Below are 18,369 nucleotides of genomic sequence, written 5' to 3' on the forward strand. Positions count from 1 at the left end.
GCCTGTGCGTCCGGAGCCTGTGCTCCGCAACGGGAGAGGCCACAACAGTGAGAGGCCCGTGTACCACACACACACAAAAAAGGTAAAAAATGTTTTGTCAAATTATTGTGGGTATAAAAAAGGTACAAGCTTTGTCAAATGCTAACTGTAAGCTTGCAACAAAATAAATTCAGAAATAGACATTTGAGATATGACTGTGAAAGGAATCAAACTTTGGATGGCTTCCTAATAGGAAAAAAGTAACTAGCCTCATTTAGGGGACCAATGTAATTCCAGATGGACAATTGTTTCATGGAGACTACAGTCTTTGGAGATTATATTCTGAGATAAGTAAAGAAAATTTATGATAATGTAGTTGATTTTGGAATATTAATGATGTATAAACAGTCAATGTGTATTTATTGTGTTCCTGAGGTTGCATAATTGATTGAGGCAAGTGCAAATAAGAGTGCTATTACTTTCCTTTCAATATGTAAAGTTTTCTTTTCTGCATTGTATCAACTTCATGGCTGTTTTCCTTTGAAGAATAAAAAATGACCAAAAGGAGCCAACATATTCAAGTAGTTAGAGTTGGGGACTGGAACTTTTGTTATGTAAGTTTAATAATATAGTCTTCATTTTATTGCTGGCTCAAAAAAAACATATGAAGAGATGTTCAAAGTCATCAGCGATCAGGGAAATACAAATCAAGACACGATGAGATGACATTTTACACCCATTCACTTTGCAAAAATTTAAGTCTGACAGTACAATGTTGCAGAGGATGTACAGCTACAGGATCTTTTTGCCCTGTTGAAGGAATATAGATCAGTGTAACTACTTTAGAAAATATTTAGCATTTCCTCCTACAGCGAATATGTACATACCTCACAATCTATCCAGTCCACTCTTAGGAATATATCCACAAGAAACACTTGCACATGAAACCTAGGATATGCATGGCATCCTGTTCACAATAGCAAGACCTGGAAACAAAAATGGATGGAGTCAAAATGAATGAAGTAGAACAGTACCCAACAATAAGGATGAATTTAAGGGAAAAAACAAACCCTGTGATTCCCAAAATAGTATATAAAACATAACACACGTTTATAAAATTAAAAGCTACTAATATAAAGAGCATGAGCCATTTAGGATTTTGTATAGTTGTGATAAAATTATATAAAAAGGAAATCAAAAATTGATGAACTTGGGATTTACGATGATGTTTACCTCAGCTGAGGGCAGGCAGGGCCATCAATTGGGGGAACACATGGATAGATGGAGGTTATTAAGGCCATACCTTTTCTTTTGGGCGGTAGGTGCATAAGTGCTAATTATATTATTGAAACTAACTTAATATTTAAGTTAATTGGGAAAATTAAACTGCTAGATAAACATTTAAATGTAAAAAGAGAAAGTCTGCATGGAGAAAAGTGATGTCCCTTTCTTGAATGGGGTAAGAAAATCTTTGGCCACAGCCCAGAGATGCCACCCAGTTGTGGGATGAGCAGGAAGGCAGGAGCTCCATGGCATTGATACTTTCTGTGGCCGCTGCCAAAAGTGCTCTGGCCCCAGGGCTCACTCCACCACACCACTCGTGCACCTGCTCAAGTGTCCTTTCTTCGGATGTTTTTCTTCCCCGATCTACCCCACAACTCTCTAGTTCCTCGCCATGCTTTTGTTTTCTTCATAGCCTTCCTTTTTATCAGAAATTATCTTATTCATTTACTGTTTGCTCATTTTTTGTTCGTGCTGATACTGCAGTGATTTCTGCTTCTCACATATGTGGAGTAATCAACTGCTTTATTTTTAGTATCTTACCATACATGTAGAGAGCAGCAAAACACATGCACTGGATTCATTTTCTTAAAAGCTTAATTATTCCCTCCTAAAGACTCTCTGCAGGCATCTCTGGATGACATGACTAATTACAAAATTGATTTCTAGAGTAATGCAGAAAATACTAGAGATGGAGAGCTTCTAAGTATGTAAGACCTTATTTGTTCATTCACCAAATATTTATTGATCACCCGTCACTGCTCTTGGTACTTGATGTTTGGTAAAACAAAACAGCCCCCAAGTCCCTAGCTTCCTGGACCTGACATCCTAGTGGAGAAGAGAGGCAATAAACATTGTTGAAAGGTGATAACTGCTAAAGAGGGGTGGATAGGGTAGAGTGATGTGAATTGGAAATGCTGGAGGACTGCACTTTAAGTAGGAAGATCAGAGTCTCCTTTTAAACTCTACCACTGACTGCCCTGCATCCTGGAGCAGGCCAGTCTCGAATCCTCACATTTATATGGGCATGTAGTTGAAAACGAGGAAGAACGCAAGGTCAGAATATTTTCATATCTGCAGCTAAGCATGTAATGATGAGTATCTCTTTGCCCTATGGTAGATGCAAGGAGTAATATCCACAGTATTCTGATCAGTCTTGTCTTGCATGCCTTCCTTTAGTAGGTAAAAAATAGTTTACAATATTTACTGAGCAGGGACTGCTGGACAAACAGCCACAACCATTTACATGTGTCAGTAGATAGAAGGCAATGATAGCTTATTTATTTTACACCCAGCTTTTTAATGGAAAAATTTCACACTATTATTGGGTAATCACAGAGCCCAGCCCTCTACTGTCCAGAATGTTGAACTGGGGCCCAAAAAGGACGTGACCGGTCTGAGGGCACAAAGACATAGAGAACACCAGAGCTCAGGGCCAGGTCCTTTCAAATAGGACCTGCGCGTCAGAAGGAACTTCAGCTGGCATGGAGCCTCTACCACCGTCAGAGAGGGCTTCCCACAGGAGACATGTGAGATGGGTTTTGAAGAATGTGTAGCAGTTCATCCATTGAAGGGATATCGTGGATTCTTCTCACCTCTGCCTCCATGACATCTCCCAGAGGGGCAATGGCTTCTCCATAATTTCCATATTTGAGGCCCTAAGGGGCAGCAAACTCTTTGTGGGACAGGATTGGAAATTTGTTGTAAGGCTGCACTTGCATAATCATTACTTAGATGTTATTTTACAAGGAAGTATGAATAATCCTAGAAGATGTTTTTTTTTTTGTTTGTTTGTTTTTTTTTGCGGTACGCGGGCCTCTCACTGTTGCGGCCTGTCCCATTGCGGAGCACAGGCTCCGGACGCGCAGGCTCAGCGGCCATGGCCCACGGGCCCAGCCGCTCCGCGGCACGCGGGATCCTCCCGGACCGGGGCACGAACCCGTGTCCCCTGCATCAGCAGGCGGACTCCCAACCACTGCGCCACCAGGGAAGCCCCTAGAAGATGTTTTTATTGACACATTACATTAGACAGAGAAAACAACCATTAGCCATATCAATTTAAAACTAATTGGGGGGGGATGTCCCTGGTGGCCTGCTGGTTAAGATTCTGGGCTTTCACTGCGTTGACCCGGGTTCAATCCCTGGTTGGGGGAACTGAGATCCTACCAGCCAGGAGGTGCGGCCAAAAAATAAATAAACTAATTTTTGTTGATACCAATTATTTCAGTTGGAGTGACTAGTGTGAGGGTTGATTGACATTACCCCGACGCTCCCACCCCGACTTCTCTTCCCTCGTGGTATCTTGGGGGGAGGGGTACAGTATCGTTCCTACTCTCCCTTCTACAACACTCCATAGTATCGGCCAGGGGAGGGTACCATCCTGATATTTCTCTCCTCAACTCCAGTGGTATCTCCCAGACTCACTCTGGGTTCTTATTCTTACTCATTTCATTAGTAATGGCTCCCCTCTCACCCGTGCCATGTCCCTAGGAGCCCCTCAGAGGCTAAATGCAAAGATCCCCATGCACCAGGAAGTCTACCCAAAGAAGGGTAGTCCACCTCCTCCAAAGACAACCCCACTGTTCTGCTGCGTGAGGCACGAGGCAACAGCTTCTTCCACTGTACGGCACGGACACCCTTCCATGATGGCGGCCCCCTGAAGCAGCAACACTTGGGTGTGGCCATATTCCGAGGCCAGCAAAGCCGCAGAGGGTAAGGGAACTCTCACGGACTCTGCGTGAAAGTGCCCTGTTGATTGGGGAACGGAGCTTCACAAGTGCTTTTGAGCATGCGCATGAGACACCCCCGCCCGTCCACTAAACACCCGGGTGTTAGAGGTCGGCACTTGGAAGGGAAGCGGTTCTCAGCTGTTTACGAGTTAACATCGTGCAGAGGTGATTTTGAACGGGGTTGGCTACTCTGAGCTGAGTGATGGTGGGGGGCGGAATCTGGGTCGGTGATGGGGCTACTGTGCATTCAGTGATGGGATCTTTTACATCGGATGCCCAGCTAATTGTTAGTCAGCCTTTCTTTTTCTAATTTAAGCCTTAAGGCTATACATTTCCATCTAAGACCCACAAGATTTGTTGCATCGTATTATCATTATTGTTCATTTCCAAGTATTTTAAAATTCAGTTTTGATTTTTTTTTCATTTCACACGTGTCACTTTGAAGCGTGTTTCTGTTTTGCAATAAATAGTTAATCCTTTTGTTATTGATTTCTAACCTAATTTCTCAGAGGTTAGATAATGTGATTTGTGTCATGAACGTTCCTAAAAACCTGTGGAGACTTGCCTTATGCCAAGTCCCACAAATGTGCCATCTGTTGCTTTCAAAGAATATGTGTTCTCCGATTGTTAATTGTGTTGTTCAAAAGTGGTATACCCTGGGCTTCCCTGGTGGCGCAGTGGTTGCGCGTCCGCCTGCCGATGCAGGGGAACCGGGTTCGCGCCCCGGTCTGGGAGGATCCCACATGCCGCGGAGCGGCTGGGCCCGTGAGCCATGGCCGCTGAGCTTGCGCGTCCGGAGCCTGTGCTCCGCAACGGGAGAGGCCACAACAGTGAGAGGCCCGCGTACCAGAAAAACAAACAAACAAACAACAACAAAAAAAGTGGTATACCCTCTCTGATTTTTTTTTCACCTACTTGCTCTGTAGAGGGCAGTGTAATGGTGATTTGTGCGTTTCTCTTTGCTTGTGTCAGCTTTTGCTGTATTTGAACCTTATTATTAGGTACAAGTGTGTGTATTTTTAATATAGACATTGCCAAATGCCTCTCAAAAGTGTTATATATATATTTTATAATACATTGTGTATATATTATATCGATATATACAATGTATAATACATATATTTATGTGTACGGAAATGTGTATGAAATATTCCCATCAGCAATATATAAATACCCCCATTTCCCCAAATCCTCTCCAGCACTGGATGATGTTCTTTTTCATTTTTTATTGTTCTGAGGGCTGAATAATTATATCTAGTTCTGTTTTACCTTTTCCACCTATTAGTGGTTGAGATCTTTTCTGGTTATTTGGGCACTGATTCCTTCTCTGCATTTCCATAGCCTTTGTTCATTCCTCCTCTTTCCCCTGGCTTTTACATAGTGAACTTTTCTGTACTCCCTCAATTGAACATCGCTGGTGTCATATCTATTCCTGTACATATTAAGATCAAAGTATGGACATTTTCTTTTATTTTACTGGCCTATTTATCCCTGTTTTGATTGCATTCGTTTTATTGTAAATGTTAATATCGGCTAGTCCAAGCATCCCTTCAGTATTCCTTTACATAATTTTCTTGGCTATTTATACGTGCATACAGAGTTTGAAATTGTTTTACCAAGCTGGAAAAGAATTGGAATTCTGCTTGGCACTTGGCTATGTCAATACCGTTAATATTGAACCAGTGATATTTTTATTTTATTATATTCCTGCCCAGGAATATGGTCTGTCTCTCCATGTGCTTAAGTTTTATATTATATTCTAGAATAATAACTATTAGTTTTTCTATTTTGAGTCCAGCACCGTTCTTGTTACATTCACTTTTAGGTATTTTGTGTTGTCATTATTGGAAATAGGATATTTTTTCCTCTCCATCTGTTTCAATCTTGTACCCCATCACCTTGTCAAAATTCCATGTGCTAGTTTTCTGAGTATACAATGATATAACCTGCAAATACAAATTATTTTCTCGGGCTTCCCTGGTTTCGCAGTGGTTGAGAGTCCGCCTGCCGATGAAGGGGACACGGGTTCGTGCCCCAGTCAGGGCAGATTCCACATGCCGCGGAGCGGCTAGGCCCATGAGCCATGGCCGCTGAGCCTGCGCGTCTGGAGCCTGTGCTCCAGAACGGGAGAGGCCACAACAGTGAGAGGCCCGCGTACCGCAAAAACAAACAAAAAATTATTTTCTCTCCCTTCTTGATATTGAAGCAGTTTATTTCATCTTCATATTTAATTGCATTAGCTAGAGCTTTCAAACACTGTTGTGATAGGAACAACCCCATGTTGTTACTGGTTTTAATGGAAATTGTCTTCAGCATTTTACCTTTTAGTTTTATACTTCCTGGTGGTTTTGAGACTATGATCTTTGCCGAATTTTTGTAGTTTCCTACAAAATTTTAAGAATTACTGCTGAATTGTGTCAAATGTCCTTTTTATATCCATTGATACGGTTGTATTAGTTTTTCTTCTTAATTTGTTGATGTAATAAGTAAATTGATAAATGGACTAGCATTAACCATCTTTGTCTTATCGGAAAACCCAATTTGGTCATGGGGTAAATTTTTCTTTTGATCCTTACTGGACTCAAATTGCTAATATTTTATTAAAGATGTTTGTATCTGTAAGATGAAATAATCTCCAGATAACTTTGTATTAGGACTATATTTTTTAGGTAAGGTGCTTCATAAAATAAATTTGGAAGATTTCCAACTTTCTATTATTATTTGAAACAGGGATTAGCAAACTTTTTCTGTAAAGAGCCAAATAGTAAATATTTGAGGCTTTGCCAGTCCTGCAGTCTCTCTTGCAACTACTCAACTCTGCTGCTGTAGCAAATGCAGCCACAGACAATATGTAAACGAACGGACATGGTTGTTTTCCAATAAAATTTTATTTACAAAAACCGGCCAAGGACTAGATTTGACCTGCAGCCTGTAGTTTGCCATCCCCTGGTCTAGAACTGTTTAAAAACTGTAGAAATACTGTTTTTTAAAAGTTAGATTGCACTCCATATTAAGTCAATTTCATCCTGGTACCTTTTTTTTTGTACTTAACTTTCTTTTTTTAATTGAAGTATAGTTGACATACTATATTATAATAGTTTCAGGTACACAGCATAGTGGTTCAACATTTATATTTCTTACAAATTTATCACCATGATACGTCTAGTAACCATCTGTCACCATACTGTATTTAACTTTTTATTGTGAGATAATTATAGATTCACAGGACATTGCAAAAAATAGTACAGAAAGCTGGGTTTTTGGTTTTTTTGTTTTTGTTTTTGTTTTGGCAGTGTTGGGTCTTCGTTGCTGCGTGGGCTTTCTCTAACTGCAGTGAGCAGGGGCTACTCTTCATTGCGGTCCGCGGGCTTCTCATTGCGGTGGCTTCTCTTGTTGTGGAGCATAGGCTCTAGGCTCACAGGCTTCAGTAGTTGTGGCACTCAGACTCAGTAGTTGTGGCTCGCGAGCTCTAGAGCACAGGCTCAGTAGTTGTGGCCCACAGGCTTAGTTGCTCCACGGCATGTGGGATCTTCCCAGACCAGGGCTCGAACCCGTGTCCCCTGCATTGACAGTGGGTTCTTAACCACTGTGCCACCAGGGAAGTACCAAAGCTGGTGTTTTTTCTAAAATGATACACGTTACAAACTTTCTAACTTCTATACACTGGTCAGTTAGAGATTCTTTTGCTCTTTCTTTTTTTTGCATTAATTTATATTTTGCTGGAGAAGCACCTGTTTCACCTACATTTTTAAATGTTGCTATGGATTTGCACATAATATTATTCTAGAAATAATGTTTAGTGGAATATCTCCTCTAGTAGTAATATCTCCTCCTTCCTAATATTGTATATTTTTTTCTATTTTGTTTATCAGATTTGCTGGAAGTTTATTCATGTAACTGGTCATTTCAAAGGATGAGCTCTTCACTTTATTTATACTCTCAATGTACATATAATATACACACATATATCACATTCAGGTTTTATTAGGGGATTTATTAGCATATTTTGAGTTTCTTTCTAATTTCTTTTTCTAATTACTCAGATTGAGTACTTAGCTTTTTTGAGGTTTTCTCTCACTTTAATAACGAATCATGTAGGACTGTACATTTTCTTATAAATATAGCTTTTGCTGTGTGAAATAACATCTGGTACAAAGTGTATAACTTCAGTGTTGTCAGTGCATTTTGAGTTTGATTTTTATTTCTTTATCTATTTTTAATTACTTTTGTTGTGGCAAACATAAACACATACTATAAAATTTACCATCTTAACCATTTCTAAGTGTACAGTTCAGTAGTGTTAAGTATATTCACATTGTTCTGCAAACAATCTCTAGAACTTTTTCACCTTACAAAATGTAAACTGTATACCCATTAAACAAAATCTCCCCATTTCCCCCTCCTTTAGCCCCTGGCAACCACCATTCTACTTTCTGTTTTATGAATTTGACTATTCTAGATAGCTTATGTAAGTGGTATTGTCCAGGACTTTTCTTTTTGTGACTGGCTTATCTCATTTAGCATAATGTCTTCAAGTTTCATCCATGTTGTAGTATGTGTCAGAATTTCCTCTTTAATGCTGAATAATATACTATTGCGTGAATATACCACATTTTGTTTATCCATTCATCTCCTGATGGACACTTGGGTTGCTTTCACCTCTTGACTATTGTGAATAGTGCTGCTATGAACAGGAGTGTGCAAATTTGTCTTTGAGATCCTACTTTCAATTCTTTTGGATATATACCTAGAAGTGAGATTGCTATTTTTCATTTTTTGAGGAAAGCCATACTATTTTCCATAGTGGCTGCACCATTTTATATTCCCATCAGCAGTGCACAAGAGTTCCAATTTCTCCATGTCCTCGCCAACACTTGTTATATTCTTTTTTTAAAATAGTAGACATCCTAGTGGGTATGAGGTGTTACCTCACTTTTTTTGACTTGTATTTTCCTAATGATTGATGTTGACCATCTTTTCATATGCTTGTTGACCATTCATATATCATCTTTGGAGAAATGTCTGTTCAAATCCGTTGCCAATTTTTTAATTGGGTTATCTGGGTTTGTTGTTGTTGTTGAGTTATAGGAGTTCTTTATATATCCTGGATATTAGCCCCTTATCAGATATATGATTTGCACATATTTTCTTCCATTCCCTAGGTTGCCTTTTCACTCTATTGACTGTGTCCTTCAATGCACAGAAGTTTTTAATTTTGATGTAGTCCAATATATCTATTTTTGCTTTTGTTTCCTGTGTTTTGGTGTCATATCCAGGAAATCTTTGCCAAATACAAATGTCATGAAGCTTTTCCCCTGTGTTTTCTTCTAATAGTTTTGGGTCTTATATTTAGGTCTTTGATATATTTTGAATTATTTTTTGTATATGGTGTAAGGTAATACTTCTGCACATGGATATCCAGTTTTTTTCCCAGCACCATTTATTGAGGAGACTAACCTTTCCTGCATTGAATGCTTTTGGCACCTTTGTCAAAAATCATTTGACCATATATGACCCATTTATTTCTGGGCTCCCTATTCCATTGGTCTATATATCTGTCTTTATGCCAGTACCACACTGTTTTGATTACTGTAGCTTTGTAATAAGTTTTGAAATCAGTAAGTGTAAGACCTACAACTTTGTTCTTCTTTTTCAAGATTGTTTTGGGCTATTCGGGGTTGGGTTTAATTTTTTGAATTAGAGTTCCTAAGTTCACTCTTCCTAAGTTCCTTAGTCTACTAGCTCTGCCTTTATATATAACCTGTTTATACCGATTGGATGCTTCTGACTTTGAAATTCCCTTTGATAATTATATCACCAAACTGGCTTTCCTTTTTCTGGACTTTGCTTGGCATATCTTTGCCCAGCCCTTTATTTTGCAAGTTGCTGCTGTGTTTTAGTTATGCTTCTTATAACTATGTCTCATTGTGCTTGCTTTTTTATTCCAATCTTATCTCTCTCTCTACAGAATGAATAAACCGATTCAATTTCACATAACCATAGTATACCTAATTCTATCCCTTGTTTCTTATTTTATGTTTACTATTTATATTATTTTCTGCTTTATTTTTCCTGTTCTTACTTTTGATGACTTAATGCAGGTATGACCATTCACCCCCTCTCTCCCCAACCCACTCACCTTTTAAGTCAGGGAATTTTAACTTTTATAAAATCTTTAAAGTTATATCTTCCCATTTCTATCAAACATAATTAAGTTTATATTTTCCCTATTTATACCTATAGAGACATGCCCTCTCCTTTCAATTTTCTTCAGCAAGACAGTTATACTTCTGGACCTTTCAAACATAATTTAAAATTTCTATTACAGGTCATTTATATTTTCTTTAGGTTTCTGCTTTAATAGGTACTTAGCATTTTAAATTTCAAATTCCCAGTCACATTTTCTTCCTCTGTTATGATTGTACACACACTTACATACATACATGTCCTGTTGTTTTCAAAGATCTCACGATGACCAGGTGAACTTGTGTGTTTGCATATGCATTGTTTTGTTCTTTTGAGAACTCACTTCTGATTCAATTTTCTTTTATTTAGAATAATTCATCGAATGTTTTCCTTCACTATGGTAAATTGATGGAACACTCTTCAAATTATTTCATGTCTAAGACTGTCCTTCTTTGGTTCTGGCTGAGAAATAGGATCTTTAGGAGGGATATAGTCTCCTTACACGGAAGTCCTCTTCTCTCCATGGTCTGTAGATGTTAAATGACTCTGGCTTCCATTGTTGTAAGTGAGAAGTCTGATGCTAGGAGGATGCATGTGGGGGAGGATCATATTTAAGACAGTGGTTCCCACTCCTCACAGTGCATCAGAATCGCTTATGCAGTTTTTATAAATACAGATGCCTGGGCCCACAGATATTAAGTTACACTCATTCAGGAGTGGAACTTTGCATAAGCATTTTTAGAAGATTTTAGAAGATCCTAGTTTGATTCTGATGTGCAGGCAGAGTTAGGAAACACTGATTTCAGGCCTAATGGTATCAGTGATGGGAAGTCCTGCTGGAGTTACTAATTTGTCAGCAGGGAATGTGCATTTGAAGGAGCCCTTAGCAAATAATACTTGGGCATTTGGGGGGAAAGTGATTACATGTCTGTAGGAATCATTGATTGTAGAAGTCAGTGATTAAGATCTCTGCAAGATAATAATTGAATGGCTGACATAGTCAGTGAGTTGACTGAGAGCCTTGGAGCTTTGGCAACTGGAGACTTTGGGGCGGTGTTATTTTGAAAATACTTGGGATCAGTGATTTGGTGTCCTATGGGTATCAGGAATTGTGGCCATGTGAAGTCAGTTCATTGGGGCCTGGAAGGTCAGCATCTGGCCTCTCCTTTAGTCCATTTCAGGTACTGTAAGGATCAGTTATTACCTGTCTAGACAGATCCATGATTGGATTCCTGGTGGGGGTATGTTATTGGGATCCTCTGCTGGGGATTATTTGAGGGACCTTTGAAAGCCAGGCTAATTACCCTCTTGGAAAAGTAATTTGCAGTCTGTTTGAATTAATGTTAAGAGTCTGTGCCATGTCAATGTTTGGTTAGTTTTTCAGTAGCACCCTGCATTTGATGTACTTCAATGAGTCATTGATGGCTTCTGCTACCAGCCAGAGAGGACAGCGATGTGGTCTCAGGGATCTGGGACCTGTAGTGACCAATTATCAACAGCCTAGAGCAGGTCAGGGATTGGGCATTTGATGCAATATTACTGAGTGGCTGAGAGTGTGAATTTTGGAACTAACAGATCTGGGTTGAATCCTGTCTTTCCACTTAGTTTTGTGATCTTAGTACACATGACTTAAAAATCTCTACGCCTCTATTTTCTTATCTGTAAAATGGGTAGAATAATAATAGTCGGAACTGATTGTCAGAGTTGTGAAAATTAAATGAGGTGCTGATGTGTGCCTTTTAATAACAGTAATTGCTAATATTTATTCAATGCTTACCATTACAAGTATCATCTCATGTAGTTTTTATTATCTCTTAAGATAGGCATATCTGCCTTGTTTTGGAACCTGTATCTGAAAGTAACTTCTTCATATTCTCCCAGCTAACATGTGAGAGACCTGGGATTCAAACCTTCAGTAATTTTAATCCAAATTTTATCATCTTTCCTGTATTCCACCATGACTATAAACTAGTTAGTTTTTTTCTGAATTTTTCTCTTCCGCAGTATTCAACACAGCTAGCCACTCCTTGGTGCCTGCAGGAAGTGTTCGTGGGATGAATGTTGAGTAACTGACCATGTGGACACTGTCTTTCCAGGTTTCTTGAAGTCTCTGCGGAGCACCTAGGTAAGACCCCATAGTGAAGGCTGCAGAATCTTCCTTCCAGCCTCAGCAGCTCTGGTTGAGTCCATGGGTGCCCACCTGGCCTCAGTCTCCCAGGAAGAGCAAAGTTGTCAGCAAGAGAGCCTGGGGGCTGAGGCCCAGCAGGAAGATGCCAGCCAACTGGAGCTATCCCCAGTGGTCCCCAGCCCTGGCTGCAGAGGGACATGGCAGCATGTGTGAGGTGAGGAGGGAGAGGTCTCCAGGGGCAGGAATTCAGTGAGGAGTTGGCCCTAACCTGTCACCAGGGCCTCAGGGCAGGGGCAGGTGGGTCACAGAAGCAGTGGATTCTGGACTCGCTGCCCTGAGACAGATCACCATCCTGCTGAGTGAGCACCAAGTCGCTGGTGTCCCACATTCAAAGCCCTGCGTGTTTCAGTGGAAAATGATGCAGCTGATGGAGGAAGGGTGGGATGGGAGGGTCACCCCTACAGCCTAGGGGAGGGGGAGGCAGCTCCCTGCTGATTCCAGACTCTTGAAGGTACCCTCTCACCTGTAACCCCTCATTTCCCCAGCTCTGACCATAGATCTCTTCTCCTTCCCAAAAAAGAACTAGAAAATACTCAGTCTCTGGTGCATTGTCGTTTGTTCCTTTATTTGTTTAGTTGCTGCTTCCATTTACCATTGGATTTATGAGGTTTATAATCAGCATAGTAAAATGAACACATATGAATCTATAAAGTTAGGATCAGGGAAAATATAGACAGAGAGGACAAAGTCAACAACAGAGCACAATTAGACTGTAGCTATTCACGCAATGCTGAATGAATTTTAGTAACATGGCTATTAAAATCAAACTGCAAATTTGTGTTCTTTGTGGCAGATACAGAATAAAAGAAACACAAGCAGTTAGGTGATTAAATTGTCCACAAGGACAGCATGACAGTTCCTCTGTGGTAGAAACTTCCTGGTATGGGGTTTTCAAAAGGTTTTTGATAGATATTCATATAAATTGATAGAGGGGACTCTGTTCATAATTATGCTGTGACAACTTGGACATATAGTCAGCCTAATAATAGAGAAACAATGTCACTTATAGCAACCCCATCTTTTTTTTAAAAAAAATTTTAAAGTTTATTTTTGGCTGCATTTGGTCTTCATTGCTGCGTGCGGGCTTTCTCTAGTTGTGGCAAGCAGGGGCTACTCTTTGTTGCAGTGCACTGGCTTCTCATTGCGGTGGCTTCTCTTGCTGCGGAGCATGGGCTCTAGGCACACGGGCTTCAGTAGTTGCAGCACGTGGGCTCAGCAGTTGCAGTGCACGGGCTCAGTAGCTGTGGCTTGTGGGCTCTAGAGCACAGGCTCAGTAGTTGTTGCGCACGGGCTTAGTTGCTCCACGGCATGTGGGATTTTCCTGGACCAGGGCTCAAACCCATGTCCCCTGCATTGGCAGGCAGATTCTTAACCACTGCGCCATCAGGGAAGTCCTTTACTTTTTTATATTTTTATATTGAAGTATAGTTGATTTACAATGTTGTGTTAATTTCTGCTGTACAGAAAAGTGATTCATATATGTAGATAGATAGATAGATAGATATTCTTTTTTTAAATATTCTTTTCCATTATGGTTTATCATAGGATATTGAATATAGTTCCCTGTTATAGCAACCCCATCTTGCATGTAGTACTGTGTGTTTTCTTTGGCTGTCTTCTAAAGCAGCCCTTGGCAAATATTTTCTGTAGGGCCCAGTAGTAAATATTTTAGGCTTTGTGGCTCATAGTCTCTGTTACAACTACTCAACTCAGCTTTTGTAGCATGAAAAACAGTCATAGTCCATATGTAAACAAATAAGTGTAGCTGCCTACCCCTATTCTAGAGCATTTTTTCCAGAGGAAGCCAAAGCCCCACAGTCAAAGCAGATCTCAGCAAATGTATTATAACAAGAAACCAAAACTGTCTGAGGGCACACCTTTCTGATGGTCTGACGTCATACAAACAGAAAAGACTAAATTATATGTATCAATGCGTGAGCTAAATGTACTTCAGTAATACTCTGTAATAGTTTTTCTTGGTCAGCCTTTTGACACTGCTTGAGCAACAGATAGGTCAAAATTATAAGTGGCATTAGTCATATATAACATTTTCAGTCCAGTTTTTTCCTGTGGTCATTTCCTCCCTTTTTTCTTAAAAATTATCTTTTAATTTTTGGCATTACAGAACTTATCCACGTGTACTGCATAATATTCAAGCTATTCAGAAATGCAAAAAATAGTATAATAAACCCCTTGTACCCATTGCCCATGTACAACAACTATCAACAGTTATGAACATATGACTAATCTTGTTTTATCTACTACTGCTGGATTATTTTAAAGCAAATCACTGAAATGATATATTTTGTCCTTACTTCCTTTAGTATGTATCTGTTTAACTGCAATACCATTAACACACTTAAAACATTAACAATATTTTCTTAATATCATTTGTTACCTACTTATTAAAAAATATCCTTAATTGTCCCATACATGCCTTTTTAAATTGGAATTTTAATTAAAATAATTGTGAACTCACATACAATTATGACAAATAATACTGAGAGGTCCTGTGTATCCTTTACCAAGTATCTTAGTCCATTCAGGCTGCTATAATAGAATACCATAGACTGGGTGGCTTAAACAACAGAAATTTACTTCTCACAGTTCTGGAGGCTGGGAAGTCCAAGATCAAAGTGCCAGCAGATCCGATGTCGGGTGAGAACCCACTTCTCAGTTTGCAGGTGGCCATCCTCTCACTGTATCCTCACATGGTGAAGATCAGAGAGTGAAAGCTAGTTCTCATGTCTCTTCTTATAAGGGCACTAAACCCATTCATGAGGGCTCCACTCTCATGACCTAATTACCTCCCAAAGGCCCCACCTCCTAATACCGTCACATTGCTGGTTAGGATTTCAATATATGAATTTTACGGGGACACAAACATTCAGTTCATAACATATGTGGTTCACTTAGATTGTGATATGCAAATATAGAGAATTTTATTATGATCTTTCAGTGTCATGACCTAATTACCTCCCAAAGGCCCCACCTCCTACTACTGTCACTTTGAGGGTAAGGATTTCAACCTATGAAATCTGTGGGGGACACAGACATTTAGTTCATAGCACCCAGTTTCCCCCAGTGGTAAGATCTTGCAAAACTATGATCACAATCAGGATATTAACATTGATACAGTACACTGATCTTATTCTGATTTTCCCAGTTTTACATGTATTCATTTGTGTGTGTGTGTTTAGTTTCATACAATTTTATCACAGTTAGAGGTTAGAATGAAGATAGAGGACACTTCTATCACAGGGATCCTTGGTGTTGCAGTTTACAACCACACCTACCTCCCCCTCCTATACCTTTCCCTAACCCCTGGCAACTACTAACCTGGTCTCCATTTCCAAAATTTTGTCATTTCATAAATGTATGAGGAGGTGGGGCTTCCTGAAGAGAGGAGAGAGGTGGGTGTCTGGAAAAAATATTGGCTGAAATATTTCCACATAAGATTTTAAAATATATACCCAAAGATACAACAATCAACAAATCCTAAGCACAAGAACATGCGAAAACTACTTAAGGCACATCATAATCAAGTTGCTCAAAACCACTGGTGAAGAGAAGATCCTAGAGAAAAAAAGAAAATGCACAGGAACAAAGATAAGGACAAAAGCAGTTTTCTTGTCAGTAACAAGCCAGGAAACAGTGGAGCAGGGAAACAGTGGAGCAAGAACTTTACTGAAATTAACAACAACAAACCAGCAACCTAGAATTCTCTACCTGCAAAATTATTTTTTTAATGAAGACAAAATAAAGACATTTTCAGACATACGAAAGTTTAAAGAATTCATCATCAGCTGACCTGCACTACAAAAAATGTTGAAGGAGATCCTTCAAGCAGAAGGCAAATGATACCAGAGGGAAATCTACATCTACACAAAGGAATGAAGAGCACCAGAAATGGTAACTACATGGGTAAATATAAATACTTTTCTTATTATTTGGATCTCTTTAAAAGATAATCAACTGTTTAAAATTAAAATAACAATGAATCATGCCATTTATAATACATGCAAATTGAAATATATAACAACAATAGCACAAAACTTAGGAGGGTACATTGAAGTATGTTGTAAGGTTCTTGAATTATACATAAAGTGCTATAATATCACTTGAAGGTAGACTGTAATAAGTTAATGATATTAATACTATAAACTCTAAAGCAACAACTAAAATAAAACGAGAAAGTATTAAAGCTCTTAAACCCAACGAAGAATATAAAAAGGAATCATACAAATACTTAATTTAAAATAACACAGAGCGCTGCCCTGGTGGCACAGTGGTTGAGAGTCTGCCTGCAGATGCAGGGGATACGGGTTCGTGCCCCAGTCCGGGAGGATCCCACATGCCGCGGAGCGGCTGGGCCCATGAGCCATGGCCGCTGAGCCTGCGCGTCCGGAGCCTGTGCTCCACAATGGGAGAGGCCACACAGTGAGAGGCCCGTGTACCGAAAAAAGGAAAATTTAAAAAATAACACTGAAATAAAGGAAAAAGGGAAAAGAGAACAGATAGAACAAATAGAAAACAAATAACCATATGGTAGATTTAAACACAACCACATCTATAATCATATTATATGTAAATGGCAAATAGAGATTTTTCAATTGGATAAAAAAGCAAGATGCAACTATATGTTCTGTGCAAGAAATCCACTTTAAAAATAAAGACAAAAATAGGTTAAAAGTAAAACGATGGCAAAACATGTACCATGCTAACACTAATCCAAAGAATTCATACATGCACCCCAATATTCACTGCAGCAGTATTTACAATAGCCAGGACATGGAAGCAACCTTAATGTCCATTGACAGAGGAATGAATAAAGATGGAATATTACTCAGCCATAAAAAGAACAAAATAATGCCATTTGCAGCAACATGGGTGAACCTAGAGATTGTCATAATGAGTGAAGTAAGTCAGACAGAGAAAGACAGATACCATATGATATCACTTATATGTGGAATCTAAAAAAATGGTACAAATGAACTTATTTACAAAACAGAAATAGAGTCAGAGATGTAGAAAACAAACTTATGGTTACCAGGGGGGAAGGGGAGAGGGATAAATTGGGAGATTGGGATTGATATATACAAGCTATTATATAAAAAATAGATAACTAATAAGAGCCTACTGAACAGGGAACTCTACTCAATACTCTGTAATGACCTATATGGGAAAAGAATTTTTAAAAGAGTGGGTATATATATATATATAACTGATTCACTTTGCTGTACACCTGAAACTAACAGAACATTGTAAATCAACTATACTCCAATTAAAAAAAATTTAACATCTTTATTGGAGTATAATTGCTTTATAATGGTGTGTTAGTTGTTGCTTTATAACAAAGTGAATCAGTTATACATATACATATGTCCCCATATCTCTTCCCTCTTGAGTCTCCCTCTCTCCCACCCTCCCTATCCTACCTATCTAGGTGGTAACAAAGCACCAAGCTGATCTCCCTGTGCTATGCGGCTGCTGCCTACTAGCTATCTATTTTACGTTTGGTAGTGTATATATGTCCATACCACTCTCTCACTTTGTCCCAGCTTACCCTTCCCCCTCCCTGTATCCTCAAGTCCATTCTCTAGCAGGTCTGCATCTTTATTCCCATCTTGCCCCTAGGTTCTTCATGACCATTTTTTTTCTTTAGATTCCATATATATGTGTTAGCATATGGTATTTGTTTTTCTCTTTCTGACTTACTTCACTCTGAATGACAGTCTCTAGGTCCATCCAACTCACTACAAATAACTCAGTTTCATTCCTTTTTATGGCTGAGTAATATTCCACTGTATATATGTGCCACCTCTTCTTTATCCATTCATCTGTTGATGGACACTTAGGTTGCTTCCATGTCCTGGCTATTGTAAATAGTGCTGCAATGAACATTTTGGTACATGACTCTTTTTGAATTATGGTTTTCTCAGGGTATATGCCCAGTAGTGGGATTGCTGGGTCGTATGGTAGTTCTATTTTTAGTTTTTTAAGGAA

At 39.2% G+C, this 18,369-nt stretch overlaps 1 long non-coding RNA gene across 1 annotated transcript in view; it reads left to right on the forward strand.

Moving 5' to 3' along the window:
* Window positions 1-12,192: 12,192 nt before the first annotated feature.
* The window catches only part of LOC129391731 (uncharacterized), a 56,076-nt gene continuing 49,899 nt past the window's right edge, over window positions 12,193-18,369 (forward strand). The window contains exon 1 of the long non-coding RNA XR_008616379.1: window positions 12,193-12,300. This is a non-coding gene — a long non-coding RNA (uncharacterized lncRNA). The remainder of the gene's footprint in view (window positions 12,301-18,369) is intronic.

Source organism: Physeter macrocephalus, chromosome 21 (genome assembly GCF_002837175.3).
Source record: "Physeter macrocephalus isolate SW-GA chromosome 21, ASM283717v5, whole genome shotgun sequence".
Lineage (NCBI taxonomy): Eukaryota > Metazoa > Chordata > Mammalia > Artiodactyla > Physeteridae > Physeter > Physeter macrocephalus.